At 43.0% G+C, this 27,844-nt stretch overlaps 1 protein-coding gene across 8 annotated transcripts in view; it reads right to left on the reverse strand.

The window, feature by feature from the left end:
• The window catches only part of LOC110504027 (protein Aster-B), an 87,876-nt gene extending 82,462 nt beyond the window's left edge, over window positions 1-5,414 (reverse strand). The window contains exon 1 of one of the 8 annotated variants that reach the window (XM_036961102.1): window positions 5,018-5,414. The gene's annotated coding sequence lies outside the window, so the exon portion shown is untranslated. The remainder of the gene's footprint in view (window positions 1-5,017) is intronic. The other 7 variants (XM_021582815.2, XM_036961099.1, XM_021582816.2 and 4 more) reach the window with 7 other exon arrangements.
• Between the last annotated feature and the right edge of the window lie 22,430 nt (window positions 5,415-27,844).

The following is a 27,844-nucleotide window of genomic DNA, read 5'->3' on the forward strand; positions in this document are numbered from 1 at the left end:
AGTACGCTACAGGCCTCACAGTACGCTACAGATCCCATATGCCTCACAGTACGCTGCAGGCCTCACAGTACGCTACAGAACTCACAATACGCTACAGAACTCACAATACGCTACAGAGCTCACATGCCTCACAGCACGCTACAGGCCTCACAGTACGCTACAGGCCTCACAGTATGCTACAGGCCTCACAGTACGCTACAGGCCTCACAGTACGCTACAGGCCTCACAGTACGCTACAGATCCCATATGCCTCACAGTACGCTGCAGGCCTCACAGTACGCTACAGATCTCACAGTACGCTACTACGGGCCTCACAGTACACTACAGATCCCACATGCCTCAGAGTACACTATAGACCGCTACAGGGCTCACAGTACACTACAGGCCTCACAGTACGCTACAGGCCTCACAGTACGCTACAGGCCTCACAGTACGCTACAGGCCTCACAGTACGCCACAGATCCCACAGGCCTCACAGTACCCTACAGGCCTCACAGTACGCTACAGGCCTCACAGTACGCTACAGGCCTCACAGTATGCTACAGATCCCACAGGCCTCATAGTACACTACAGGCCTTACAGTACGCTACAGGCCTCACAGTACACTACAGGCCTCACAGTACGCTACAGGCCTCACAGTACGCTACAGGCCTCACAGTACGCTACAGGCCTCACAGTACGCTACAGGCCTCACAGTACGCTACAGGCCTCACAGTACGCTACAGGCCTCACAGTACGCTACAGGCCTCACAGTATGCTACAGATCCCACAGGCCTCATAGTACACTACAGGCCTTACAGTACGCTACAGGCCTCACAGTACACTACAGGCCTCACAGTACGCTACAGGCCTCACAGTACGCTACAGGCCTCACAGTACGCTACAGGCCTCACAGTACGCTACATACCTCACAGTGCGCTACAGATCCCACATGCCTCACAGTATGCTACTGGCCTCATAGTACGGTACAGATCTCACATGCCTCACAGTACACTACAGTTCTCACAGTACGCTACAGGCCTCACAGTACGCTACAGGCCTCACAGTACGCTACAGGCCTCACAGTACGCTACAGGCCTCACAGTACGCTACAGGCCTCACAGTACGCTACAGGCCTCACAGTACGCTACAGGCCTCACAGTACGCTACAGGCCTCACAGTACGCTACATGCCTCACAGTACACTACAGGCCTCACAGTACACTACAGATCCCATATGCCTCACAGTACGCTGAGGGCCTCACAGAACGCTACAGATCTCACATTCCTCACAGTACGCTACAGGCCTCACAGTACGCTACAGGCCTCACTGTACGCTACAGGCCTCACTGTACGCTACAGGCCTCACTGTACGCTACAGGCCTCACTGTACGCTACAGGCCTCACTGTACGCTACAGGCCTCACAGTACGCTACAGGCTTCACAGGAATCTGATCACTAATTAACCCACTGTAGTGGGACACATTATGTACCAAACCACTGTATTCATGACCATTCATCTTGTATACAGAAGCTATACAACTGCTTCTGTGTTGCTTACTGTATGTGCATGTGACAACAATGTCAGATGGTACATGACAATCAAAATGGACCACAGATAGAAATTAGTTACGCAGAAAAATCCTGTGTAAACACAAATAGCATTTTAAATGCCTCTGGAAAGTATCTGTACTATGTTTATCTGTCGCATGAATCTTACATCAATGGCTACAAGGATTCATATCATACAAACACTCTCCAAAGGCATACTTGTGTGCATTGAAGGCCTTGTACTGTGACTGTATCTTCACACTACACACATTAAAGTGCCATCCTAAACCAAACTCTGCTTGATGAAGTGCATCACAACTAATCAGCCTGGCATTGAATACTTATGTCTACCTCTGACTCTATCCGTCCTAAAAAGAGCTGAATGTTGTTTTGGTCCACGTCCATGGAGGAAAGGAGAGCTTTCATCTTTTATTTACAGCATTCTGTGTGTTCTAAAAATAGCACTTGCTCCAGTGTGGACACTTACATGGGCCCAGATTGGAGTGTGGAACATGTGACACTGTATGCTGTGAGTGAAATAGTCAGTCAGACAGACAAGCTTTAACAGAGTCTCATTCCAAAACAGTGAAAGGTGGGTTTTCACCAGACCGACAGTGTTTGTTTAATCACAGGAGGAAATGTCTGGGTTATTCAGCCTGATTGAGCCTGTTAGGAATTAATTAGATGACGGCACATTCATTTAAGCTTAATAGATGCGATTTGTTCCAACAAAGCATTTGACACAGTCTATTTGGGTTTGATATGCTCTATTATCCACATTCTATCTTCTATATAGGGTTAAGTGATGTGTTTGCGATAACTGGTTTGTGATAACTAGAAAGAATTGCTTTCATGGCCATAAATAAATTGAGAAAAAATGTATCCTATTACTCCAGTGCTAGCCTCTCTACACTGGCTTCCTGTTAAGGCCAGGGCTGTTTTCAAGGTTTTACTGTTAACCTACAAAGCATTACATGGGCTCCAATTTGGTCCTGCCGTACATAGCAACACATAGACGCAGGCCTCATTATTGTACCTAGAATGTCTAAGCAAACAGCTGGAGGCAGGGCTTTCTCCTATAGAGCCCAATTTTTATGGAATGGTCTGCCTATCCATGTGCGAGACGCAGACTTGGTCTCAACCTTAAAGTTTTTATTGAAGACTCACCTCTTCAGTAGGTCCTATGACTGAGTGTAGTCTGGCCCAGGAGTGTGAAGGTGAATGGAAAGGCACTGGAGCGACCAACTACCCTTGCTGTCTCTGCCTGGCCGGTTGCCCTCTCTCCACTGGGATTCTCTGCCTCTAAACCTATTACGGGGGCTGAGTCACTGGCTTACTGCTGCTCTTCCATGCCATTCCTAGGAGGGGTGATCAACCCACTCACTTGAGTGGGTTGAGTCACTGATGTAATCTTCCTGTCCGGGTTGGCGCCCCCCTCGGGTTTGTACCGTGGGGGAGATCTTCTATACTCGGCCATGTCTCAGGGTAGTAAGTTGGTGGTTTGAAGAGCTCTCTCTAGTGATGTGGGAGCTTTACTTTGGCAAAGTTGGTGGGGTTATATCCTGCCTGGTTGGTCCTGTATCGTCGGGCGGGGCTACAGTGTTTACTGACCCCTCCTGCCCCCAGTCTACCTGCTATGGAACCCTGACCTGATCACCGGACGTGCTACCTTGTCCTGGGCCTGCTGTTTTCAATTCTCTCTCTACCCACCTGCTGTCTCTAACTCTGAATGATTGGGTATGAAAAGGCAACTGACATTTACTCCTGAGGTGCTGACCTGTTGCACCCTCTACAACCACTGTGATTATTATTATTTGACCCTGCTGGTCATCAATGAACGTTTGAACATCTTGGCCATGTACTGTTAGAATCTCCACCTGGCACAGCCAGAAGAGGACTGGCCACCCTTCAGAGCCTGGCTCCTCTCTAGGTTTCTTCCTAGGTTCCTGCCTTTCTAGAGACCGTATTTATACATCTGCATTGCTTCCTGTTTGGGGTTTTAGGCTGGGTTTCTGTATAGCACTTTGTGAGATCGGCTGATGTAAAAAGAGCTTTATAAATACATTTGATTGATTGACTGAATGAATGAAGAGAGAGGTTTAACTAGATATGGCTAATTTGTAGTGTGTAGAGAAGACAGGTTTACAGTATTAATCATCCTACATGGTAATGGTGTTATAGACATCTTTAACATTCTGTCAAAACCACACATTATGTCCAGCTACAAACAGGCAGACCAATCACTGAATCCTTTTCAGAAATGACATTTTGGTTCAGGTCATCTCAAACAAACAATGCCTTTTAAGGCCAGTCTGACTCTGTCATTTCCATAGAAGTCATTAGAGCCGCCACAGTCTCTCGGACAGACCGTTCCCATGCTTCTTCACCACCAGCCACTTCAGAGTATCTCCAACTCTCTAGTACAGATGTAGGATATTTGAGCCAGTCTGCTACAGCAGGGAAATAATCCTGCAGCAACAGGATTATTATGTGGATTCTAATGAATGGACATTTTTGCCTCCAAGCCACCTGGCTCTGCAGTGTGGGAGGAGGTTTGTGAACTTATTTTATCTGTGAAGAAAACATTGTAGTTTCAATATGACAGAAAGAGAAAGGGCCCTGACTGACACTTCCTGTGAGCTAGAGAAGCATTTTCCCAGGCCTGACACATTACAGAAGAAGAAAAGCTGTCTGAGGCTGAGAGAGTCTGGCTGTGAGAAGCAACGGGTGTTATTCAGTTAGAGTTGGCTAGGATGAGAGCCAGTGTTAGCTACATTCATACTGCATGCATCCTGAGAGAGTTTCACTCAGAATGAAATGGAGATAGCACATATTATTGGTAGAGATATAGCCTACGGTACAGAGAGAAAGGTTTAGTTAGTGTACAAAGGCTTTATGGGGTAAATGCATACACAAGAGTGTTTAGAAACATGCAGAATCAGAGGCACAAGGGTAGGACTGGAGAGAGAAGGACTGGGGACCCCTATGGGTATTCCTCCAGTTGTTGCGCTGCACACATGCTGCCCTGCATAACAGCTGGCTATGGGGTCAAGTTAAAAAGCCAATAGAGAGAGGAGCTATGTGCAGAATGTCAGCAACCTGTCCAACTGACTAGGGGGTATCACACACCCAGTCTCCCAATATTAATTACTGCCCACAGTCTGATTAGTTCATTATAGACATTAAAAAAAAGTGTTCAAGAGGATCCTGAGTTATGGTCTTTGAAAACGTTTTCAATTAAGTGATACGCCTAATAACTGTTATTTGTTTTAACACTGCCAGGCATGCCAAGCAATATGATTATGTTATAAGGAAACGATGCGACTCAAGTCATGGCAGAAGCAGATACTGTATTTTTGACATGACAGTCGATGCATGATATTTCTATTACCCACATCGATGTTCACTCAAACTAACTTATACTCGTAGGATGTAATGTCAACAAGTGAACAAGGAATGTTGTATGCTGAAGGAAAATAATATCCTACCTTTGCAGAGGTCCTGCACAAACCGTGGCCAGTGTGACGCGTTGATTTCTCAGTTATAACATGAAATATTAAATTGCCTCCATCCTTATATTTCATTGTTTAGCGTACGATTTCATTGATTTAGCCTAACAATTTGTTGAAGTTGACCGTGTGGCTATATAGAGAAAAACGCCAATAAAGCCTATTCCATAATCGTTATCTGTATTTCAATGTGCTTTACCTTCAATATGTTCTTCAAAGTTGTAAAATGTTTCCTCAACATCAACAATTTTGAGAAGGCTATTCATTGAACGTGAAATTGACGCGGAGTAGTTCAGTGCGCACTGGGAAGTTGATTCGTTGAACAAGCAAGAACAATCAGCGCATCTTGTAGGCGGGGCAAAATCCGTTACTCTGGATCCGAGCAATCATTCCCTGCCTCTCGGAGCCAGAGAGAGCAGACCACTGCCCAGTGACCTATCAGTTGCAAGCACATGCTGCTGACCAAAACAGTAAACTGACCTCCCTCATTTTAACCTCTTAGTTATCGAGATTAAATACATGTTTTCCAAAAACAGAAACATCCAAAATATGTGAGGTAGGTCTTCCTAAATATGCCTACACATTGTTTAATTTCTTAATGCTATTCAGATTCACAACTTTGACAATCTTTCCACAATCAATCATCATCATCACCATGTCCCCCCATTTCACTTACATGAGGTATATGAGTCCAGGGCGACAGATACATACTCTACCTCAATGTTCAATGCGATACAACCACCCTTTAAAAACCGACAGCTATATATGATGTCAAATTGTTAGCCAACTGTTGCACAAAATGTTACTACAACATTCTCTCTCTCTCTCTCAGACTGTGCTTTAGCAACAGTTAAACTGCCACCAGACAGTGGAGCCAGAGTCAGTGACTCTTAGTCATGGCACCCAGCCCAGGAGACATCCACACAGAGCTCTCTACCCGGAACTTGGCACCACGAGAGAAACAGCTGCCAGATGGTCAAATTCTACAAGGATACAGAAATGTGCCTTTTTTGTATTCAAACTGACAGGTGCATTGGACATTTCTAACTATCGTGTTGTGGGCATAATTGGTTGTTAGTTTTAATTTAGAATTTCCCTCCAAAAATTAACCACTGTACCTGCCTGACGCAAAATTTCCATCCTAATTCTACACATTTTGCCATGGGGCAGAGAAAATGTTGCAGTTTTAAAGCCAATTTTCTGGATTTCTATGCATTTTTTCCATGACTTTGGCGACAATATCAACGAGGGCCCCCTGGATGTCAGGGCCCCTGGGCACATGCCCTGCGTGTCCGGTAATGATTAGGCCGACCACAAGGTTTAGATAGATGGCTAAACTACCCTACCTAGCAATGTTAGCTGACATGGGCTAATTGAATGTTAGTTGAAAGTTAAAAACTGCTGATGCACTACCAAATGTCGAAATTGCACCTTGTGAATTCTACTTTTCTAAATCTCAACAGTAAATTGAGACCCTGACTGAGTTTATTTATTTATTTTTGCCCCCCTAGGCAGTCACGGGGCTACGAGTATCACATAGTCTGCGTAAAGGAAGAAGTGGCACTGGTGTATTCTCATGTCTTAGCATTCAATGGTGTTTGGGATAACCTTTAGTGGTGTCTGGCAAACAACTACTGATGTTAATGACACATTTTTTGTCTCATTTACATCACATTTCACAATTGTGTTGCACTGATATTGAGTTCAGAGGGAAACATGGCTCATATAGTGACAGTGAAATCTCTATGATAGATAGTTATGTCATAGACCCTGATGCTAATCCTGACCTTTCCGCCTCTTTCAGAACAAAGGATTAAAAGGCCATAGACAACAGAGTGGACGTCTGTGTGTGTGTCACCACCTCCTCCTCACAAGAGCGCTAAGCTCCTCAATGTGACCTGTGTGTGGTTGGTCAAATTCAAGCCTTCCATCTGGCAATGGCCACTCTGCCACTATTGATAACTTTGCTAAACAATGTTTCTATTGAAGGAGCGGAGCATTTCCATCTCCTCCATGGTTCCAGTCAGTTTTTCCTATTAAAACTGACAGCAGCCAGGAGCCACTGTACATTTCGGAGTGGGAGAGACACGTGACCCAAGTCCAGAATAGCATCTTAGCCAATGAGGTGGGGACAGATAATAGATGTGTTCTCTTTGGCTCCTTGTCTGAAGTTAGTGAACCACCAACATGCCCCTCATAATTTGAGCCTGTTAGAGCAAGAGATGTCTGTTGGATGGGAATAACAGTTTTTGTCATGGAGAATATCCTGGGTTGTATCCTGTGTTGACTGTGCCAGCCAAGTAATCGATCTGTACTACTTCCTAAGGGTTATTGCAAGTGGGTGTCGGTTTACTTTAGCTTGATTGAAAGGAAAAAGGTATGTTATAAGAGAGCAAATAAAATGGACATTTTATTTACAGGGGAGGAAATTAAATTAAGTCCAAACCGGCAGAAAAAAGTATTTGTGTCAGTTTTCATCTCCAGTTTTATAAATGATTCTAAATGGAAACAGTCGTGGAGGTGGAGACTTTACTGTAATTAGATAACAGTTTAGAGAGGTGGAGACTTTTTAATTTGATTATTAGTATTTATATATTTTCTTTACTACTTTTACTTTTTTTAACTTCATTTTACGAGGTAGTTAAAGTCTTCACTGCAACTCCCATACCGACTCGGGAGAGGCGAAGGTCAAGAGCCGTACGTCCTCCGAAACACAACCCAGCCGAGCCATACTGCTTCTTGACACAATGCCTGCTTAACCCTTAACCAATGTGTCGGAGGAAGCACCATACACCTGGCGACTGCATCAGCATGCATCCTGGCCTGCCGCAGGAGTTGCTAGAGCATGATAGGACAAGAACATCCCTGCCGGCCAAACCCGCCCCTAACCCGGACGATGCTGGGCCAATTGTGGGCTGCCCCACGGGTCTCCCTGTTGGCTGCTACAGTGCCTGGACTCGAACCAGGATCTCTAGCAATACAGGTAGCACTGCGATGCAGTGCCTTAGACCACTGCGCCACTTGGGAGAGAGTTAGAGACTTGACTATAATTAGATAACAGTTTAGAGCGGTGGCGACTTCACTGTAATTAGATAACAGTTTAGAGAGGTGGAGACTTAATAATAATTAACTTATTATTGATGATCTGCCTTTCCTGAATCTAAAATAAATGTTTGTGAGAGGTTTGTCTATGATGCTTCTTAAACATTTGGATGTGAAATATAAACCCTAGATCCTCCCATTGATCTATCATAAAACGTTATTAAACGCTGAGTCTCAAATAGCTGCCTGTCCCTTTTAATAGCTGGGCATCAGAACACATTTCATCAAATAAACGTCTGTTTCAAATAAACGTCACATCTAAATGAATTTGTTACAAGGTTACCATAGATACAGCTCTGCTATTCCCACAGTCACGTGCATTAAACATAAAAAAAAAATATATATATATATATATATATATATATATATATATATATATTCGGTCAACATTGCCATCTATGGTGCCGGTATCGCTCTCAGTGATGGTAAGGCGTGAAATCGGGGGTGTATGATAGGCAGCCTAGTCTTTGCAAGTCTAATCTAGGATGGATGTTATTATAATGTTTATACTGGTCATACTGGTCACAATACACATGTGGTAGTCTTTTCAACATTTTATTTACCAAAAGCTGTGTGCATTAAGGAAATAGACGCCTGGCTCAAATAGAAGCCTGTCTCTAATAAGCACAGGTTGTGCTCCACGATTGAAAAATAAATGCCGGGGCTATTAATTGACATTTTAAGGTGTTTATGTTTGTGGTTGGGAGGAAAATCAAAAAATGTGTATTTAACTAGAGATGGGTGGCTCACGTCCCTCCTAGGATTGATTGAGTGAGTGAGTGAGTGAGTGAGTGAGTGAGTGAGTGAGTGAGTGAGTGAGTGAGTGAGTGAGTGAGTGAGTGAGTGAGTGAGTGAGTGAGTGAGTGAGTGAGTGAGTGAGTCAGTCAGTCAGTCAGTCAGTCAGTCAGTCAGTCAGTCAGTCAGTCAGTCAGTCAGTACTTGGTGGGCTTGTCAACGTTTGACTAACTGGTATTGATTGGTGAATGTATTGTATTGTATTGTATTAAACTGCCCTTTTCACTGCATTCCAAACATGAAAAAACAATTAGGCCATTAGGGCCTCTGGAATAGATTCAAAATGACCTTTTCTGATTTGAAGGCACTCCAATGGAGCAATATCACTTGGCTTGAAGCGATGCTCCAAAGGTTATGTATAATTTCTACCAGTAGTTTTGAAAGTAGTGCTCACAAGCCAAAACAGCTCCCCGATAACTGTGTACATTTGTGTACTTTTGCAAGTCATATGAAATCAAATATGTTACGAATGTGTAAGTGCTTAAGATCCCAGACTGCATCTTTAAGGAAGGGGAAAGGGGGAGATACCTAGTGAGTTGTACAATGGAATGCATTCAACTGAAATGTGTCTTCCGCATTTACCCCAACCCCTCTGAATCAGAGAGGTGCGGGGAGCTGCCTTAATCAACATCCATGTCATCAGCGCCCAGGGAACAGTGGGTTAACTGCCTTGCTCAGGGGCAGAATGTCTGATTTTTACCTTGTCAGCTCTGGGATTCGATCCAGCAACCTTTCACTTACTGGCACAACGATACTACCCGCCAGGCTACCTGCCGCCTAAGGTGATTAAAAAAACATAGGGTTTCTTAATTATTTTTGTATCTTTATTTAACTAGGCAAGTCAGTTTAGAACTAATTCTTATTTTCAATGACGGCCTAGGAACATTGGGTTAACTGCCTTGTTCAGTGGCAGAACAACAGATTTTTACCTTGTAAGCTCTGGGATTCAATCTTGCAACCTTTCGGTTACTAGTCCAACGCTCTAACCGCTAGGCTACCCAAAACTGAATGCATTCAACTGAAATGTTGAACTAAATGGGATGTGTCAGACCCGATTGTACTGGGCTGTTCTCCCATTTTGCAGTAAATGTGTCCTATAATGTCGCTGCTCTAATACATGGTTGGAAAGGGGAGTGGGAGGTGGCTAGACAGTTCTATCACTGTGAGTAATACATATGGGGCAGGAGCCCATTGAGAGCTATACCATTCACTAAGACAACTATAAAGAACTAACTCAGAAATTCCCCGATTGGACTGAAGTTTCTTCTGAAGTTCCTTCATTAAAATCACTTGTCTACATAGCTGATGCCTGCTGGACTGTCCATTAATCACGGTACTCCATTCTGTTTATTTATTTTTATCTGTCGGACCCAGCTACAAATTCAGGCTCTGTGTGTAGTTAATCCGACTTTCTCTGCCTAGTCATCACCATTTTACCTGCTGTTGTTGTGTTAGCTGATTAGCTGTTGTTGTCTCACCTGTTGTTTTAGCTAGCTCTAACAATCAACACCTGCGATTACTTTATGCCTCGCTGTATGTCTCTCTCAAATGTCAATATGCCTTGTATACTGTTGTTCAGGTTAGTTATCATTGTTTTAGTTTACAATGGAGCCCCTAGTTCCACTCTTCATACCTCTGATACCTCCTTTGTCCCACCTCCCACACATGCGGTGACCTCACCCATTACAACCAGCATGTCCAGAGATACAACCTCTCTTATCATCACCCAGTGCCTGGGCTTACCTCCGCTGTACCCGCACCCCACCATACCCCTGTCTGCGCATTATGCCCTGAATAAATTCTACCATGCCCAGAAATCTGCTCCTTTTATTCTTTGTCCCCAACGCTCTAGGCGACCAGTTTTGATAGTCTTTAGCCCCACCATCATACTACTTCTCCTCTGTTCCGTGGGTGTTGTGGAGGTAAACCCAGGCCCTGCATGTCCCCAGGCACCCTCATTTGTTGACTTCTGTGATCGAAAAAGCCTTGGTTTCATGCATGTCAACATCAAGGAACCCACCAGGTACAACCCTAAATCTGTAAACAAAGGCACCCTCATAGACGTTATCCTGACCAACTGGCCCTCCAAATACACCTCCGCTGTCTTCAACCAGGATCTCAGCGATCACTGCCTCATTGCCTGTATCCGCTTCGGGTCCGCAGTCAAACGACCACCCCTCATCACTGTCAAACGCTCCCGAAAACACTTCTGTAAGCAGGCCTTTCTAATCGACCTGGCCCGGGTATCCTGGAAGGATATTGACCTCATCCGGTCAGTTTAGGATGCCTGGTCATTCTTCAAAAGTAACTTCCTCACCATCTTAGATAAGCATGCTCCGTTCAAAAAATGCAGAACTAAGAACAGATATAGCCCTTGGTTCACTCCAGAACTGACTGCCCTCGACCAGCACAAAAACATCCTGTGGCAGACTGCAATAGCATCGAATAGTCCCCATGATATGCAACTGTTCAGGGAAGTCAGGAACCAATACACGCAGTCAGTCAGTAGAGCAAAGGCCAGCTTTTTCAAGCAGAAATTTGATCCTGTAGCTCTAACTCCAAAAAGTTCTGGGACACTGTAAAGTCCATGGAGAACAAGAGCACCTCCTCCCAGCTGCCCACTGCACGTAGGCTAGGTAACACGGTCACCACCGATAAATCCATGATAATCGAAAACTTTAACAAGCATTTCTTAACGGCTGGCCATGCCTTCCTCCTGGCTACTCCAACCTCGGCCAACAGCTCCGCCCCCCCGCAGCTACTCGCCCAAGCCTCCCCAGCTTCTCCTTTACCCAAATCCAGATAGCAGATGTTCTGAAAGAGCTGCAAAACCTGGACCCATACAAATCAGCTGGGCTTGACATACTGGACCCTCTATTTCTGAAACTATCCGCCGCCATTGTCGCAACCCCTATTACCAGCCTGTTCAACCTCTCTTTCATATCGTCTGATCCCCAAGGATTGGAAAGCTGTCGCAGTCATCCCCCTCTTCAAAGGGGGAGACACCCTGGACCCAAACTGTTACAGACCTATATCCATCCTGCCCTGCCTATCTATGGTCTTTGAAAGCCAAGTCAACAAACAGATCACTGACCATCTCGAATCCCACCGTACCTTCTCCGCTGTGCAATCTGGTTTCCAAGCTGGTCACGGGTGCACCTCAGCCCCACTCAAGGTACTGAACAATATCATAACCGCCATCGATAAAAGACAGTAATGTGCAGCCGTCTTCATCGACCTGGCCAAGGCTTTCGACTCTGTCAATCACCATATTCTTATTGGCAGACTCAGTAGCCTCGGTTTTTCTAATGACTGCCTTGCCTGGTTCACCAACTACTTTGCAGACAGAGTTCAGTGTGTCAAATCGGAGGGCATGTTGTCCGGTCCTCTGGCAGTCTCTATGGGGGTGCCACAGGGTTCAATTCTCGGGCCGACTCTTTTCTCTGTATATATCAATGATGTTGCTCTTGCTGAGGGCGATTCCCTGATCCACCTCTACGCAGACGACACCATTCTGTATACTTCTGGCCCTTCCTTGGACACTGTGCTATCTAACCTCCAAATGAGCTTCAATGCCATACAACACTCCTTCCGTGGCCTCCAACTGCTCTTAAAAGCTAGTAAAACCAAATGCATGCTTTTCAACCGTTCGCTGCCTGCACCCGCACGCCCGACTAGCATCACCACCCTGGATGGTTCCGACCTAGAATATGTGGACATCTATAAGTACCTAGGTGTCTGGCTAGACTGTAAACTCTCCTTCCAGACTCATATCAAACATCTCCAATCTAAAATCAAATCTAGAGTTGGCTTTCTAATCTGCAACAAAGCCTCCTTCACTCACGCCGCCAAACTTACCCTAGTAAAACTGACTATCCTACCAATCCTCGACTTCGGCGATGTCATCTACAAAATAGCTTCCAATACTCTACTCAGCAAACTGGATGCAGTTTATCACAGTGCCATCCGTTTTGTTACTAAAGCACCTACTAAAGCACCTTATACTGCGACCTGTATGCTCTAGTCGGCTGGCACTAGCTACATATTCGTCGCCAGACCCACTGGCTCCAGGTCATCTACAAGTCCATGCTAGGTAAAGCTCCGCCTTATCTCAGTTCACTGGTCACGATGGCAACACCCACCCGTAGCACACGCTCCAGCAGGTGTATCTCACTGATCATCCCTAAAGCCAACTTCTCATTTGGCCGCCTTTCCTTCCAGTTCCAGCTGCCTGTGACTGGAACGAATTGCAAAAATCACTGAAGTTGGAGACTTTTATCTCCCTCACCAACTTTAAACATCTGCTATCTGAGCAGCTAACCGATCGCTGCAGCTGTTCATAGTCCATCGGTAAATAGCCCACCCAATTTACCTACCTCATACCCATACTGTTTTTATTTTTTTACTTTTCTGCTCTTTTGCACACCAGTATCTCTACCTGCACATGACCATCTGATCATTTATCACTCCATTGTTAATCTGCAAAATTGTAATTATTCGCCTATCTCCTCATGTCTTTTGCACACAATGTATATAGACTCTTTAAAAAAAATTATACTGTGTTATTGACTTGTTTATTGTTTACTCCATGTGTAACTCCGTGTTGTCTGTTCACACTGCTATGCTTTATCTTGGCCAGGTCGCAGTTGTAAATGAGAACTTGTTCTCAACTAGCCTACCTGATTAAATAAAGGTGAAATACACACACACACACACACACACACATACATATATATATATATATATACACACACATATATATATATATACATATATACACACACATATATATATATACATATATACACACACATATATATATATACATATATACACACACATATACATACACATATATACACACACATATACATACATATATATATATATATATATTTTTTTTAATGAACACCTGTTAGGGAACAATCAGAATTGGTGGGTAACATAGGTAAGATGTTTTATATTCCTCATATGTTTGTAAGTTACTTCTCATCAATAATGTTATTTTTGTATAATACTGTGGCAGGGTTGCAGTTATCTGTTCTGTGTCAAGACTAAGTTGCATGGGCCGCAGAGAGGGGAGAGGTCAAGGTATTATCATGTGTAAACATATATTTTGCTCCACTGTGTCTGTGTGCCAGTCCCTACTTTTCCCATCGGGGAAAGGAGGATGGCAGTGTCTGGAATCATTCTATCCTCTCCGTGAGCTTGTCCAGGATTGGTTGTATTTAGAGTTGGTTGTATCTAAATGACAATTTGATATATATCATAGGGTGGGGGTAATGTCTTGGTACCATTTTGTACCAAGGACGAGATAAGAGCTAAGTTTAGGAGACCAAACTGAACGATAATTTATAGCCAACTCTTTCTTCTTTGGGGATACTCCTCTCAGTTGTAAAGTATTTTCTTTGTGTAAGTTCCTAAGACCTATGTTTTGTCATGTCGTCTTGAGAGGGTGGGTGGATCTTTGCTATAAAGGAACCCATTTGCCATTATGTTGAGGACTCTCAACTTTTCATTAGAGATACTGAACTGTTGAAAGTCAAAATGCTATTGCAAAAGCTTAATTATTATTAAAGGTGAAGATTAAGCATAACTCTGACTCGTGTGTGATTTGCTCTCTCATCATTTGGTAATTAAGGAAATTTCCACGACACACCTTATTCATGTTCTTAGCTGGCAAGATGACTGTAACCCATTAGCATGATGGGGGGGGGGGGGGGGGGGGGGGGGGGGACAGTCATGTCGTTACAATTGTGTGCTCATATCTTAATTCACTTAATGATGAGTTTGCCAGTCTGTATGACAGCTTGTGTAACTGGAAACACTTTGTGAATAGATCAATGATGTCGCACAGAGCACATTAAACTGCTGTATCATCTAGGTTACCTGTTATCCATGTATTAATCTGTAATTAAAATATAAACCCTGCCTGAGTCACCTTGCCTTGAAGGATAGTTAGACTTAATTTGCCTCCTTTATGTTAGTGGCAGCGGAAGCTGAGCTGAGCTGAGGAGAGGTTGAATTGAACCTGGATCTCCAGCCACCCTAGAGAACACATAAGATAAATTACACAAATTAGCCACTACTCCAGAAAGAGTTAAGCACCCCCACCTCCACCTCTCCATCAAGGTGTGGAGACCAGGCCTGTGGTACCTGTCGTTGGAACACTGCTTGTGAAACTCAGGCAGTGTGCTGTTGGTTGGCAGCACAGACAACATTCAAACTAGCTACCTGTAATGGATTTCCTCCTCTTCGTCTGAAGATGTGTAGCAAGGATCGGACCAATACGCAGGGTGGTAAGTGTCCATGTTTTAATAGAAAAGACTGAACATGACACAAATACAAAATAACAAAGTGAACCGTAAACGAAACAGTCCCGTGTGACACAAACACTGACACAGGAAACTATCACCCTCAAAATACCCAAAGAATATGGCTGCCTAAATATGGTTCCCAATCAGAGACGATAAACACCTGCCTCTCATTGAGAACCAATCTAGGCAACCATAAACCTACATAAACACCTAGATGGAAACAACCCCATGAATCTACAAAAAACCCTAGACAGTACCAACACCCTAGATGAGACAAAAACACACATATCACCCATGTCACACCCGGACGTAACCAAAATAATAAAGAAAACAAAGAATACTAAGGTCAGGGTGTGACACTACCGTAGATTGACTTGACCACAAAGGCCTTTGTAGCCGAGTTGCACTGCCTGCACAATCTGATGTCTTTGAGTGAGAGAAAGACAGAAAAGAAAGAGAGGGAGTGAGAGGCGAAGTGAACATGTGCGTTTCCCACCGACTGCCAGCTGAAGTAATTGCAGTGTGTCGACAACATCACATTCATCTTCAGCTACCTGACAGCTCCAGAAACACTGAGGGAAGGAATCTGTGGTAGCAGTTTTTTTTCACTGTTCAATGAAAATACTCATTCACATACATGTTTTGATAGACATGAAGTAATAAATATACAGTACATGCTTTGGAGGGGAGACAGTTTCCATGGTAACAATGGAAGTTAGAATTTATTTTGCTGCTAAGTTTTATTTTCAGACCATTAACAAAGCTCTTGCTATTGTGATGTGTAAAATGTATTATGTTTTATTGTGTTTCCAGTCTTGGTGTTACAAAAGGAACCCATTTGAATTTAAAGGAGAAACAACAATGAACCTCCCACATGTTATCTTGCATATCTGTCACGACTTCCACCGAAGTCGGCTCCTCTCCTTGTTCGGGTGGCGTTCGGCGATCGACGTCACCGGCTTTCTAGTCATCGACGCTCCATTTCTCATATATCCATTTGTTTTGTCTTGTTCCATTACACACCTGGTTTTCATTCCATAATTACTGCATGTATTTAGTCCTCTGTTCGCCACCATGTCTTTGTGTGTAATTGTTTATTGTTATGTAGATTTTGTCAGGCGCTATACTTTTGCTATGTTCCGTGTTTTTGGCACGTTATTGTTCTTATGTGCTGTCATTTTTGGACCGGAATTAATGTGCGCCTGTTTATTATACTCTGCTCTCCTGCACCTGACTTCGCCTCCCGTACACACCCCTGACATTATCAAAGATGTTACTAACATACATTTTTTCTGTTTCACAGTTCTTCCTATTCCATTAAAGTAAATACCATGATGAAATTATTTCCAAAGTCTCATGGTTGTTCATGCAACACATGTGGTATTGCGTATTGCGTACAGTAATACATCTCAAATTATATTGTGCTGCAACAAAAAGGTAATTAATAAAAAAATTCTCTAGGCAGTCACATTTAGTTAGCTGTTATTCGTGATGCTGTTCTCTAAATAATGAAAAAAATATGCTAATTATTTCATTAATGAGGCTTCAGATGGTCGTCGGCTAAACATAAAAACAAATAAATAAGAAAGAAAACAAATGTATCCTGCACCATGCTAGTTCCATAGGGCATAGATACATCTACTCCATGAGAAATGTATGGCTGCAATGGTCCCTTAAAGGGATGATAACTATTTCCTCCCCCACCTCCTATCTCCTATGTAATGCATCATAAATTCTATGGATTATCCCCAGCGCATGGACAAACCAGACCAGCTGAGGCTCACAGTGTGACACAGTCAATCAGGCCATGCCCCTGTCACCTGCAGTGTGCAGTGACTGAGAGCACACTGTGGCCCCCAGGGATCCAGGGAGACTCTAGTGATATGGTCCTACAGGCACAAAGAGTTTGAGGCGTTAAATTTTTTCATGTCTGGGCCTCCCGGGTGGCGCAGTGGTTAAGGGCACTGTACTGCCAGCTGTGCCACCAGAGACCCTGGGTTCGCGCCCAGGCTCTGTCATAACCGTGACCGGGAGGTCTGTGCACAATTGGCCTAGCATCATCCGGTTTAGGGAGGGTTTGGCCGGTAGGGATATCCTTGTCTCATCGCGCACCAGCGACTCCCGTGGCGTGCCGGGCACAGTGCACGCTAACCAAGGTTGCCAGGTGCACGGTGTTTCCTCCGACACGACACGCAGCTGGCTTCCACGTTGGATGCTTGCTGTGTTAAGAAGCAGTGCAGCTTGGTTGGGTTGTGTATCGGAGGACGCATGACTTTCAACCTTCGTCTCTCCCGAACCCGTATGGGAGTTGTAGCGATGAGACAAGATAGTAGCTACTACAACAATTGGATACCACGAAAAAGGGGTAAAATAAACAAAAACTTTTTCATGTCTGTGTGAAAAGGAAACTGACAGTTGCAGTGATGATCTACAGACTTTCCACCGGAGTATAAATTAAATGACCAGCAATTCTAATTGTCTACAGATATAACGGCTCTCGTTTGTAGAATGAAGAGTGGACCATCATCTTTTTATTGATGACACCGAAACAAAATAACAAAGACAAAAAAAATGAAAGCGCACAGTTCTGTAAGGCTAAGAAACTAAACAGAAAACAAGATCCCACAAAACTCAAAAGGAAAATGACAACTTATATATGATCCCCAAGCCTCTGATTGGGAACCACACTCGACCAAAAACAAAGAAATAGAAAACATAGACTTTCCCACCCGAGTCACACCCTGACCTAACCAAACATAGATAATAACAAGGATCTATAAGATCAGGGCGTGACAACAGACATGTTGTTAGACCAAGTATAAACTGGCCAGTGGCGACCCGTCAATTTTTTGTTTGCCTGTTTTGCATATTATTTTGGCATTAATACGTGTCACATATCTGTTTGAAAACAATGTAAAAAAATCCAATCCATTCGTTGAGTTAATATATATTTTTTATTTCACCTTTATTTAACCAGGTAGGCCAGTTGAGAACAAGTTCTCATTTACAACTGCGACCTGGCCAAGATAAAGCAAAGCAGAGCGACACAAACAACAACAACACAGAGTTACACATGAAATAACCAAACGTACAGTCAATAACACAATAGAAACGAAAGTCTATATACAGTGTGTGCAAATGGCGTGAGGAGGTAAGGTAATAAATAGGCAATAGTAGTGAAGTAATTACAATTTAGCAAATGAACACTGGAGTGATAGATGTGCAGATGAGGATGTGCAAGTAGAAATACTGGTGTGCAAAAGAGCAAAAAAGTCAATAAAAACAATATGGCGATGAGGTGGGTAGATTGGATGGGCTATTTACGGATGGGCTGTGTACGGCTGCAGCGATTGATTAGCTGCTCAGATAGCTGATGTTTAAAGTTTTTGAGGGAGTTATAAGTCTCCAACTTCAGCGATTTTTGCAATTCGTTCCAGTCATTGGCAGCAGAGAACTGTTCTCTGGCAGCAGAGAACAGCAGAGAACAAAGGAGGTGCTGGCTTTGTGGATGACAAGTGAGATAGATATACCTGCTGTAGCGCATGCTACGGGTGGGTGTTGTTATCGTGACCAGTGAGCTGAGATAAAGCGGAGCTTTACCTAGCAAAGACTTATAGATGACCTGGAGCCAGTGGACCCACTGGACCCACATATGTAGCGAGGGCCAGCCAACAAGAGCATACAGTTCGCAGAGGTGGGTGGTATATTGGGCTTTGGTGACAAAATGGATGGCGCTGTGATAGACTGCATCCAGTTTGCTGAGTAGAGTGTTGGAGGCTATTTTATAAATGACATCACCAAAGTCGAGGATCGACAGGATAGTCAGTTTTACGAGGGTATGTTTGGCAGCATGAGTGAAGGAGGCTTTGTTGCAAGCCGATTCTAGATTTAATTTTGGATTGGAGATGTTTAATATGAGTCTGGAAGGAGAGTTTACAGTCTAGCCAGACACCTAGGTAATTGTAATTGTCCACATATTCTAAGTCAGAGCTGTCCAGAGTAGTGATGCTAGTCGGGCGGGCAGGTGCGGGCAGCGATCGATTGAAAAGCATGCATTTAGTTTTACTAGCGTTTAAGAGCAGTTGGAGGCCACGGAAGGAGTGTTGTATGGCATTGAAGCTCGTTTGGAGGTTTGTTAAGTGTCCAAATAAGTGCCAGATGTATACAGAGTGGTGTCGTCTGCGTAGAGGTGGATCAGGGAATCATCCGCAGCAAGAGTGACATCGTTGATATATACAGAGAAAAGAATCGGCCCAAGAACTGAACCTTGTGGTACCCCCATAGAGACTGCCAGAGGTCCGGACAACAGGCCGTTTGAGAAACCAAGGCTGTTGAGTCTGCCGATAAGAATGCGGTGATTGACAGAGTCGAAAGCCTTGGCCAGGTCGATGAAGACGGCTGCACAGTAATGTCTTTTATCGATGGCAGTTATGATATCGTTTAGTACCTTGAGCATGGCTGAAGTGCCCTAGTATCCAGCTTGGAAACCGGATTACACAGAGGAGAAGGTATGGTGGAATTCGAAATGGTCAGTGATCTGTTTATTAACTTAGCTTTCGAAGACTTTAGAAAGGCACGGCAGGATGGATATAGGTCTGTAACAGTTTGGGTCTAGAGTGTCACCCCCTTTGAAGAGTGGGATGACCGCAGCAGCTTTCCAATCTTTAGGGATCTCAGACCATACTAAATTTTAGAAAGAGAGGGTCCAGATTGTCTAGCCCAGCTGATTTGTACGGGTCCAGGTTTTGCAGCTCCTTCAGAACATCTGCTATCTGGATATGGGTGAAGGAGAAGCTGGGGAGGCTTGGGCAAGTAGCTGCGGGTGGTGTGGAGAAGTTGGCCAGGGTTGGGGTATCCAGGAGGAAAGCATGCTTCTTGAAATTCTCGGATTTATCGGTGGTGACAGTGTTTCCTAGCCTCAGTGCAGTGGACAGCTGGGAGGAGGTGCTCTTATTAATAAAGCTGCATACAAACTTGGTCTCTTTTTTGCTTTCTTGAGTAAGGCAGCTCCAAAATGCAGGTGTTTCAGCCTAACAGTCCTTTCTGTGGTGGTGGGGCAGCCAGCGTAGGGGTTGGTAATGTCCTCTAGTTGCGCCGTGATTAGCTCAGTGTTTTGTCACTCATGGGGACACTATGTCACTGCAAATCTACCGGTAGAGTTCGAAAATTCAAGCCCCTTGGTGAGTTATATTAGAAGTGCCCATCCAAGAAGGCTCAAGGTCATTGCCCACAGATAAAATTACATCAAATCATGTTATATCTACCGTAGCTTTGATTGGACTGATCATGTCAACATCATACGTTCAAAATCTTAGCTAGCAAGCTAGCAGTCATGATCATGAATCAAGTCGACAATCTACTGGCAAATCCTTTTCAATCCTTGTCATATGAAGATAAATAATGAAGAAAAATGATAGATAAAATGTATCGGTGCTCATCGGCCATTAAACATAAACATTACACAACAAGTTGGAAAAAGCAAATTCAACAATGAGTGGTTTGGAAGGAATCAGTGGCTAACAGCAAGCATTGCAAAGCAATCCCAGCCTGCTATTCAGTGGAGTGAGTGTGTGGTCCAAGTCTGGGTTTAAGGGTCTTTTTTCCAAGCTTAAAAGGATATACATTCAACGTTGACCAAGCATGACTTCTGCTGCGCTCAAAACAACTGGAAACTGGGAACTGCGAAAATCAGTGAGTTCAAGACAACTAGGAACTCTGAGCTCTGACTGACAAAATACGCTTTGAATGGTCATCCAACTCAGAATTGCAAGTCGGGAACTCGGGCCTCTTTCTAAAGCTCCGACCTGAAGATCACTGACGTTATCAGGAATCAACCTTGTTTTTCTCAGAGTTCCCAGTTGTCTTGAAAGCACCATAAATCCAGAGAATGTCAGACTTTGATGAGAAAGTTTGTTGACAAAATTTTCCCACAAAGGACCTATGCACCACCCTCCTGTTTAAGTGAGCACAGCACAACGAGGTGAGTCCAAAAATGTATTGTATGCTGCTGCATAAATTATGTAATATGTCAGGAAAATATATATACTGTAGCGAAGAAAGTAATACTAAGGGTATGTTGTGATGTAAGCTGTTAGTAGCACATGTGCCTCACCCTAATAATTTGGTCCCTTTTCCCTCAAAATTTAGCCTACTGTTCTGACTTATTGGTGCACATGTAGCCTGTAGCCTGTTTTAGAGAAATGAACACGTTGAATATTGTAAGAGCTTTCATTGTCTGGTTATATGCCCCCTTTATTTATCCACGGTTCTGACTTGATGTACAGGGAGAATACCGTTCTGAATTCTGTCGCTATACATTTCAAGTGCTGAACAAATAGTTATATTGAATACGTCCATCCTAGCTCGATCATTAATATCATAATCTTAATTACGGATTGCCTCTTATCCGCTCGTTGTCCACTTCTTCCATGTACATCTCAATTGTCAGTAGAAACCACATTAATACCATTTAGAGACATTCACTCTCTGAGCCCCTATGTAAAGTATAGTCTTCCAATACTGAGGAACATGAGATTAATTGCTTTCCATCATATCACAGGAAGGATGGTGGAGGAAGTCAGCAAGCTATTCAACTTCAGTATGTGTAAGAATGGATGACTAAGAAACTGTCAGCCTAATGTATGTGATAAGGTGCAACTCTTTTTGTCTTCTGTCAGATATGGTCATTAAAACCATCAATACAGTTACATAAGCTTATCCCCAAAACCTTTAACTCTATTTCAACAGACAAATTTGCATCCGCTAATGATTTGTTATTGTAATACCATCCAGCATTTGTGGAGTTATTTCCTAATTTCATAATGGTACAGTACAAGTGCTGATTGTAAATAGCCAAATACACACACAGCCAAAAGTTTATTCTATAGGGACCACTGCACTGCAGTAGATCTGGAGGACAAAACAAGCTATAGGGATAATGGGTAAACTATAGTACATTATTAGTTTCTACCTCTGTGTTATAATGTTATAGTGTTATAATCCAATAAACCATGCACTAAACCCGGCAATATCCTCATACGTGTTATGTGTTATTCTAGATAACAGCATAACAGATGATTGTGGACTAGAGGAAAATGAGGACCGAGCACGCCCCCAATGTCATCGACGGGGCTGTAGTGGAACAGGTTGAGAGCTTCAAGTTCCTTGGTGTCCACATCATTAACAAACTATCATGGTTCAAACACACTAAGACAGTCGTGAAGAGGCCACAATAAATCCTATTCCCCCTCAGGAGACTGAAAAGATTTGGCATGGGTCCTCGGATCCTCAAAAGGTTCTACAGCTGGACCATCGAGAACATCCTGACTGGTTGCATCACATCCTGACTGGTATGGACCCTGCTCAGCCTCCAACCGCAAGGCACTACAGAGGGTAGTGGGCACGGCCCAGTACATCACTGGGGCCAAGCTTCCTGACATCCAGGACCTCTATACCAGACGGTGTCAGAGGAAGGCCCAAAAATGTGTCAGTCTCCAGCCACCCTAGTCATAGACTGTTCTCTCTGCTACCGCAAAACAAGTGGTGCCGGAGCGCCAAGTCTAGGTCAAAAAGGCTTCTTAACAGCTTCTACCCCAAGCCATAAGACCCCTGAACAGCTAATCAAAGGGCTACCCAGACCCCTCCTTTACACTGCTGCTACTCTCTGTTTATTATCTATGCATAGTCCCTTTAACTCTACCTACATATACATATTACCTCAATGACCTCGACTAACCGGTGCCTCCGCACATTAACTCTGTACCGTTACCCCCTGTGTATAGCCTCATTATTGTTATTTTACTGCTGCTGTTTAATTATTTGTTACATTAATTTTCTATTTTTGACTTAACTTTAAAATATTTTTTACTTAAAACTTCTTAAAGCATTGTTGGTTAAGGGCTTGTAAGTAAGCATTTCACTCTAAGGTCTACAACCTGTGGTATTCGGCGCATGTGACAAATACAATTTGATTTGATTTGATATTGGTCTGAACTGTCCCTTTATGGACATCCAATGCTTTATGAGTGATGCTGAGTCTGTGATGACCTGTAAAACCCAGCTATAACTCAAACATCTGTCAGGGGCCTGGTATTGATAGTATGCAAGCACACTCCTGTTTGGTATGGCATCTTTTATTTTTTTCATTTCACCTATTTAACCAGATAGGCCAGTTGAGAACAAGTTCTCATTTACAACTGCAACCTGGCCAAGATGAAGCAAAGCAGTGCAACAAAAACAACACAGAGTTACACATGGGATAAACAATCGTACAGTTAATAACACAATAGAAAAATCTGTATACAGTGTGTGCAAATAAAGTAAGGAGGTAAGACAATAAATAGGCCAATAGTGGTGAAGTAATTACAATTTAGCAATTTACACAGGAGTGATAGATGTACAGATGAGGATGTGCAAGTAGAAATACTGGTGTGCAAAAGAGCGGAAAAACAAAAACAAATATAGGGATGAGATAGGTAGGTAGTTGGTTGGTTGGTTGGATGGGCTATTTACAGACGGGCTGTGTACAGCTGCAGCGATCGGTAAGCTGCTCTGACAGCTGATGTTTAAAGTTAGTGAAGGAGATATGTCAAATTCAGTGATTTTTGCAATTCGTTCCAGTCATTGGCAGCAGATATCTGAAAGGAAAGGCGGCCAAAGGAGGTGTTGGCTATGGGGATGACCAGTGAGATATACCTGCTGGAGGGCGTGCTACGGGTGGGCGTTGCTATTTTAACCAGTGCACTGGGATAAGATTGGGCTTTATCTAGCAAAGACTTATAGATGACCTGGAGCCAGTGGGTTTGGCGACGAATATGTAGCGAGGACCAGCCAACAAGAGCGTACAGGTCGCAGTTGTGGGTAGTATATGGAGCTTTGGTGACAAAATGGATGGCACTGTGATAAACTACATCCAGTTTGGTGAGTAGAGTGTTGGAGGCTATTTTGTAAATGACATCGCTGAAGTCAAGGATCGGTTGGATTGTCAGTTTTACGAGGGTATGTTTGGCAGCATGAGTGAAGGAGGCTTTGTTGCGAAATAGCAAGCGGATTCTAGATTTAACTTTGGATTTTAGATACTTAATGTGAGTCTAGAAGGAGAGTTTACAGTCTAGCCAGACACCTAGGTATTTATAGTTGTCCACATATTCTAAGTCGGAACCGTCCAGAGTAGTGATGCTAGTCGGGCAGGTGCTTGCAGCGATCGGTTGAAGAGCAATAGAGTTGCAAAACAACACAGTTTAATTAGCCTCCATCAGGATTGAGTAGTGGTCTCGAAGCAACATGTAGCTAATTAGTGTTGAAGGCCGAAAACACTTCCGGCTCCAACGGCAGCCAATCTGAGAGAAACTGAGCATCTCTTTGGGGATCACAAACCCACTTCGTCATTAGTAGTTGATGGAGACCAGGCGGCAACCTTTGACAGTAATGGATGACTTCAAACCTCCATGAGCATTAAGTTAAACAATCTCTCAGGGAGAGGACAGCTACGGATTTATGTTACTATAATTGCATATTGATTTATTGACAAAGCATCTAGGCATGCAGTAGAGCAGACTGCTGTGTGGAACAGCAGTATATTTTCAACAGCCATTCTTAATGCCAAAAGTAAGCTTTAAAGGAAACACCTCCCATTCACCTTGATAAGTTGTCATGGTCCATAAAAGGTGAACAGATAGGGACAGACGCCTCTATTGTGCTGTTATCATTCTCTGAAACTCAATTAATTGACAGTACAAAGACATTAACAGCTCAGATTAGGAGCCAGGAGAACAAGTGTGGTCCCCATCCATCCCCCTTCATAAATCTGCCATTATGTGTTGGTCCACAGAGGACACTGGCCACCAGCCAACCCACCATCCTGCCAGGTGGAGGTAAACACACTTAATGGTTCTGACTGGGGAGGATGACAAACATGAACGCTGCAGCAGAAATACAGTATATGCAAATGGATTACTGTATGATGTAAACTATACTAGGTAACACTTGATTTGTATGTGGACAAATTAAACAAATTCCCCCAAAAATAATGAATCTTTACCCAGACACCAACAAGAAATCCATATGAGGGCTATGTTGTATATAAGGTTCTTGACATCAAAGCTGTTCTCTATTCCACATTTGAGTGACATCCATCTATCTATATAAATCCACGAGTATGTGTGTGGTAAATTGGAAAATATGAATTAGTTTATTGAGGTGTTATGCCACAGTTGTTGCATCAGAGTTGATTTCACATGTCAAAGCCTGAACTATTTAAAGAGACTGCATCACTAATGGAACCATGGGCACCATTACCTCAGGCATACTTTAACAATCTACAGTATGTCAGGTGGACTTTCACTATAGTCAATATGGTTAACAAAAAAAAATAGAGTTTCACCTGCTATGGAGTAGGAATATGACTAATAACCGTGTATGATCTTAATTAGTCTGAACAATCAGCATGTTAAATAGGGTGCTTCAACAAAGCATGAAATTCAAAATAACACTTCTCCATTGATCCCTCCATAGGGTAATTTAGTGGCTCATTTTCATGAATGTGCTAGAGTTTAGAGCTTGGTGATGAATAATTGTTGACTATTCTTCATCCTGCAGACTCTCCCCATTGAATTAATAATTAATATACAGCTAAATGCAATTCTATGGGAAATCATAGGTTGATCGCGACTCAATGTTGAACTAGATATCATTGTTCTCCAGCAGCATACTTTGTTAATCAGACAAATATGAAATAAATGGACCAAACATAAGCCCTGATTCCCTCCAGTGCTTTGTCCTATGGAGGCATGACGGTTCTTGGACATAGTCAAATTCGAACATCATGTGAGACACAAGCAGTGAGGACAGGACCCTGAATATGATAGAGAAGTATTGACATGAGAGTGAAAAACATCACAAACATACTGAGACAATACTGATGAAGTGAGTATTAAGAGATTGAAGGAAATGTGCTTCTTAAAAGTAGCACACATCTAAAGTGTGATACCTGTCTTGGAATGGTGGATTTACCAAGTGGAGTACAGTAGTTAAGAAGAGGTACTCTGGCAGTTTTTCATCCTGATTTGTTACAGAACAAATTTTCAACAAGAATTCAGAGTTAACACCTACTTCAACAATTGGCACAGTTAAGGGATCTATTTTTGTCTGTGCTGTGAACAGGTTCAATGGGTTCTGTAAACAGTTCTCCTGAAGCTGGATTCATGAGCAGTTGGAACTAGCTCTATGGTTAACACTGTCTTCTAGCTAGCTATGGCTGATAGTGTCTTCTAGATAGCCATGGCTGACAGTATTTAATAGTTCAACCTGGTCTCAGAGCATTTCATATTATTCTGTATGGAAATCTGAGACACTCCTTTTAGAATGATATGTTACGTTTCATCTGGTATTTATTAATTTGTGGTTATCAATTACACACTTCGTATGATGTTACGAATTACAATTTGCATTATATGTTATGAATTTGCAATGCGTACAGTATGTTACAAATTCTAGCTAGGTGGTTAGGTGGATAAAATTAGATAGATGGCTAATGTTAGCTAAGCTAGGGGTTAGGGTTAAGCTTAGGGTTAAGTTTATGAGTTAGGTTGAAGGGTTAAGGTTAGGGTTAGGGGAAGGGTTAGCTAAAAGGGTTAAGGTTAGGGGAAGGGTTAGGTAACCTGCTAAGTAGTTGCAAAGTAGTTAAAAAGTAGTTGAAAAGTTGCTAATTAGCTCAAATGCTAAAGTTGTCCTTGATAAGATTTGATCTTGCAACCTTTGGGTTGTAAGATGTTTGCGTTATAAACCCACCCATCCACCCCGACCAAGCACCCTACTGTTGTTTTTGACTTAAGTAGCCATATGTCTTATGTAATGACACCAAACATAATATATCATATTAATTTGAGTGTCCCTGATTTACATTTAGCATACTATGTTTAGTCTATGAGACCATGATGAATAGCTAACTGTGGCTGACAATGTCTACGTGAATGGTTACTGGATACAGCTGCTGTTCTCTGTAAATTGAAAAGCTTCTCTTTGACTTGACGGCTCAGCCAAATATCATAATGACACCTGCTGATTATAATTGTCAGCAGCGCACATCCGGTTCTCTTAGATACCACCCACTTCCTGTGTGACATTTCAAGCGAGAAGTTAGCGGTCCATATTAATGTTATTGTGGTACTGTAATTTCTCTCAGGGGGTCTAAATACCATTTAAATCAAGTAGAATGATTCTGTCAAAACTTAGTGGTCCTGCATTTGATGAGTTGACTAATGGCACAGCAAGGAGTAATAGCACTGACCTCAAGAGGCTTCTGTTAATGGCTTTTACATGAGAATGTCTGATGCTTTGGCAAGCTGACAACCCAGCAATTATTGTATGAAATCATGAGTTTCCTACATCACCACTGGAACAGCAAGCTCCAAGTCAATTAAAAAGGTTACACCCAATTAGAAGATCATAATGTTGAAGATAAACTCATGTGTGGAGGCTAGTTTGTGTGATCCGCTAACCACCCTGAACTCTCATAGGAAATCCTGAGTAGATTTCCAATTCCAAAGTGAACTCTCAAATGCTCTCAGTTTCTTATTTGGAGAGTTTCATTTCT

Source organism: Oncorhynchus mykiss, chromosome 24 (assembly GCF_013265735.2).
Source record: "Oncorhynchus mykiss isolate Arlee chromosome 24, USDA_OmykA_1.1, whole genome shotgun sequence".
Taxonomy (NCBI): Eukaryota; Metazoa; Chordata; class Actinopteri; order Salmoniformes; family Salmonidae; genus Oncorhynchus; species Oncorhynchus mykiss.